The sequence below is a fragment of the Oncorhynchus mykiss genome, chromosome 26 (genome assembly GCF_057628025.1).
Source record: "Oncorhynchus mykiss isolate SJ-2025 chromosome 26, ASM5762802v1, whole genome shotgun sequence".
In the NCBI taxonomy this organism is placed as follows: Eukaryota; Metazoa; Chordata; class Actinopteri; order Salmoniformes; family Salmonidae; genus Oncorhynchus; species Oncorhynchus mykiss.
The window spans coordinates 48,675,001-48,680,000 of record NC_143047.1 but is presented as its reverse complement, the minus strand read 5'-3'; the positions used below and the strand labels follow the sequence as shown (position 1 = coordinate 48,680,000).

General features: G+C 44.6%; 1 protein-coding gene across 5 annotated transcripts in view; it reads left to right on the top strand.

Moving 5' to 3' along the window:
* The window catches only part of plekhg4 (pleckstrin homology and RhoGEF domain containing G4), a 257,371-nt gene that overhangs the window by 67,965 nt on the left and 184,406 nt on the right, over nt 1-5,000 (top strand). The window lies entirely within an intron of this gene.

Sequence of the window (5,000 nt, the reverse complement as noted above, 5' to 3'; positions counted from 1 at the left end):
CATAACAGGTTTATTCCAGCATGACATAACAGGCTTATTCCAACATGACAGGTTTATTCCAACATGACAGGTTTATTCCAATATGACATGACAGGTTTATTCCAACATGATAGGTTTATTCCAATATGACATGACAGGTTTATTCCAGTATGACAGGTTTATTCCAATATGACATGACAGGTTTATTCCACCATAACAGGTTTATTCCAACATGACATGACAGGTTTATTCCAACATGACATGACAGGTTTATTCCAACATGACATGACAGGTTTATTCCAACATGACAGGTTTATTCCAACATGACAGGTTTATTCCAACATGACAGGTTTATTCCAACATGACATGACAGGTTTATTCCAACATGACAGGTTTATTCCAACATGACAGGTTTATTCCAACATGACATGTTGATTCCAACATGACATGACAGGTTTATTCCAACATGACAGGTTTATTCCAACATGACAGGTTTATTCCACCATGACATGTTTATTCCAATATGACATGACAGGTTGATTCCAACATGACATAACATGTTTATTCCAATATTACAGGTTTATTCCAACATGACAGGTTTATTCCAACATGACATGACAGGCTTATTCCAACATGACAGGTGTATTCCAACATGACAGGTTGATTCCAACATGACAGGTTGATTCCAACATGACAGGTTGATTCCAACATGACAGGTTTATTCCAACATAACAGGTTTATTCCAACATGACAGGTTTATTCCAACATGACATGACAGGTTTATTCCAACATGACAGGTTTATTCCACCATAACAGGTTTATTCCAACATGACAGGTTTATTCCAACATGACATGACAGGTTTATTCCAACATGACATGACAGGTTTATTCCAACATGACATAACATGTTTATTCCAATATTACAGGTTTATTCCAACATGACAGGTTTATTCCAACATGACATGACAGGCTTATTCCAACATGACAGGTTTATTCCAACATGACAGGTTTATTCCAACATGACATGACAGGTTTATTCCAACATGACATGACAGGTTTATTCCAACATGACAGGTTTATTCCAACATGACAGGTTTATTCCAACATGACATGTTTATTCCAACATGACACGACAGGTTTATTTCAACATGACACGACAGGTTTATTCCAACATGACATGACAGGTTTATTCCAACATGACATAACAGGTTTATTCCAGCATGACATAACAGGCTTATTCCAACATGACAGGTTTATTCCAACATGACATGACAGGTTTATTCCAACATGACAGGTTTATTCCAATATGACATGACAGGTTTATTCCAACATGATAGGTTTATTCCAATATGACATGACAGGTTTATTCCAATATGACAGGTTTATTCCAATATGACATGACAGGTTTATTCCAATATGACAGGTTTATTCCAATATGACAGGTTTATTCCAATATGACATGACAGGCTTATTCCAACATGACAGGTTTATTCCAACATGACAGGTTTATTCCAACATGACATGACAGGCTTATTCCAACATGACAGGTTTATTCCAACATGACAGGTTTATTCCAACCTATTCCAACATGACAGGTTTATTCCAATATTACAGGTTTATTCCAACATGACAGGTTTATTCCAATATTACAGGTTTATTCCAACATGACAGGTTTATTCCAACATGACAGGTTTATTCCAACATGACAGGTTTATTCCAACATGGTAATGACCTCACCCTCTGTCTCTCTATACCCTGTACGGTAATGTCCTCACCCTCTGTCTCTCTATACCCTATACGGTAATGACCTCACCCTCTGTCTATCTAAACCCTATACGGTAATGACCTCACCCTCTGCCTCTCTATACCCTATACGGTAATGACCTCACCCTCTGTCTCTCTGAACTCTATACGGTAATGACCTCACCCTCTGTCTCTCTATACCCTATACGGTAATGACCTCACCCTCTGTCTCTCTGAACTCTATACGGTAATGACCTCACCCTCTGTCTCTCTGAACTCTATACGGTAATGACCTCACCCTCTGTCTCTCTGAACTCTATACGGTAATGACCTCACCCTCTGTCTCTCTATACCCTATACGGTAATGACCTCACCCTCTGTCTCTCTATACCCTATACGGTAATGACCTCACCCTCTGTCTCTCTATACCCTATACGGTGTTGACCTCACCCTCTGTCTCTCTATACCCTATACGGTAATGACCTCACCCTCTGTCTCTCTATACCCTATACGGTAATGACCTCACCCTCTGTCTCTCTATACCCTATACGGTAATGACCTCACCCTCTGTCTCTCTATACCCTATACGGTAATGACCTCACCCTCTGTCTCTCTATACCCTATACGGTAATGACCTCTCTAAACCCTATATGGTAATGACCTCACCCTCTGCCTCTCTATACCCTATACGGTAATGACCTCACCCTCTGTCTCTCTATACCCTATACGGTAATGACCTCACCCTCTGTCTCTCTATACCCTATACGGTAATGACCTCACCCTCTGTCTCTCTATACCCTATACGGTAATGACCTCACCCTCTGCCTCTCTGAACTCTATACGGTAATGACCTCACCCTCTGCCTCTCTATACCCTATACGGTAATAACCTCACCCTCTGCCTCTCTGAACTCTATACGGTAATGACCTCACCCTCTGCCTCTGTCTCTCTGAACTCTATACGGTAATGACCTCACCCTCTGTCTCTCTATACCCTATACGGTAATGACCTCACCCTCTGTCTCTCTATACCCTTTTCATAGACGTTAACATAGACGTCATAGACGTTAACTTTCTCTGAACTCTATAGGGTAACGGTCGACACTGGAGGCAGAGCAATCTCCTGCCTGAATAACAACCTAATTAAATTGTGCTGAAATCCCTAGACAGCTTCAAAGTGAGATTAGAGCCAGATAAAGAGAGCCCCCCCTGTTGTCCCCCTCTTCCTGTGACAGAGGGTAACCAGGGGTAACCAGGGGTGCAGGGACACCTGGGAGGAAGGCAACACGAGCAGCGCAGAGCGGAGTGTTGTTTTCTAGCCTGTTGAAACTCAGTCAGCCTGGGAACATATAACTGTGCCCCCTGTACACACACACAGGCAGACAGGCAGACAGACAGGCAGGCAGGCAGACAGACAGACAGACAGACAGGCAGGCAGGCAGGCAGATAGGCAGGCAGACAGGCAGGCAGACAGGCAGACAGGCAGGCAGACAGGCAGGCAGGCAGACAGACAGACAGACAGACAGACAGACAGACAGACAGACAGACAGACAGACAGCTGGTCTTGTCATTGGGTTACTAGAGTAGACTGTTCTCCAGGAACCAAGGCTTTATTTAGGCACAACAGTCACCGGCCTGCCTCCTCTCGACCGCCTAGCGCCCGTCTGGCTGCTCCGTGTGCTCTGCTACTGCACACGCTTCAGAGAGGGAGGGGGGAGGGAGGGGGGAGGGAGAGAGGTCACCTGCCTGTCACCGGGAGAGAGGGGGGAGGGAGAGGAGGGGGTCACCTGCTTGTCACCGGGAGAGGGGGGTGGGGGGGGGGGTCACCTGCCTGTCACCGTGAGAGGGGGGAGGGAGAGGGGGAGGGAGAGGGAGAGAGAACCCTGTGACAGAATACCTGACCACTGTGACTGACCCAAACTTAAGGAAATCTTTGACTATGTACAGACTCAGTGAGCATAGCCTTGCTATTGAGAAAGGCCGCCGTAGGCAGACATGGCTCTCAAGAGAAGACAGGCTATGTGCTCACTGCCCACAAAATGAGGTGGAAACTGAGCTGCACTTCCTAACCTCCTGCCCAATGTATGACCATAGTAGAGCGAAATATTTCCCTCAGATTACACAGATCCACAAAGAATTACACAAACAAATCCAATTTTGATAAACTCCCATATCTACTGGGTGAAATTCCACAGTGTGACATCACAGCAGCAAGATTTGTGACCTGTTGCCACGAGAAAAGGGCAACCAGCGAAGAACAAACACCATTGTAAATACAACCCATATTTATGCTTATTTATTTTATCTTGTGTCCTTTAACCATTTGCACATCGTTACAACACGGTATATATATATAATATGACATTTGTAATGTCTTTATTGTTTTGGTTTGTTTACTGTTCATTTTATTGTTTATTTCACTTTCTTTGGCATAGTTAACATGTATTTCCCATGCCCATTAGAGAGAGAGACCCCCCCTCCCATTAGAGAGAGAGAGACCCCCCCCCCCTCCCATTAGAGAGAGAGAGAGAGACCCCCCTCCCCACCCTTGGCAGGTTTAGGGCTGGTTTAAATCAGGGCTGGTTTAAGCAGTAACCCTGTTGTGAAACACATTCCCTCAGGGAGAATGATCTGATTGGTTATTCAGTGAACTAAGGTTAACCTGGGGAGACAGGACAAGTAGAGGAGTAATCTGATAGGCTCACAACAGAGCAGAGTGGGCCAAGGGCTGTGCTTCAAATGGCACTCTATTCCCTATATAGTACACTACTTTAGGCCAGAGCCCTATGGCACCCTATTCCCTATATAGTGCACTACTTTAGACCAGAGCCCTATGGCACCCTCTTCCCTATATATAGTGCACTACTTTAGACCAGAGCCCTATGGCACCCTCTTCCCTATATATAGTGCACTACTTTAGACCAGAGCCCTATGGCACCCTCTTCCCTCTATAGTGCACTACTTTAGACCAGAGCCCAATGGCACCCTCTTCCCTATATATAGTGCACTACTTTAGACCAGAGCCCAATGGCACCCTCTTCCCTATATATAGTGCACTACTTTAGACCAGAGCCCAATGGCACCCTCTTCCCTATATAGTGCACTACTTTAGACCAGAGCCCTATGGCACCCTGTTCTGCCCACCTGAGTCCTTTTAAACATCTGTTTTACTGACAGACGGTCCCTCAGAACTAGTGTTCTGCTTTCTGTTGTCTTACTGGGAAATGTGGAGTCTTTCTACCTAATGATGAAAACACTGTTGAAGGTTATGGTCTTGTG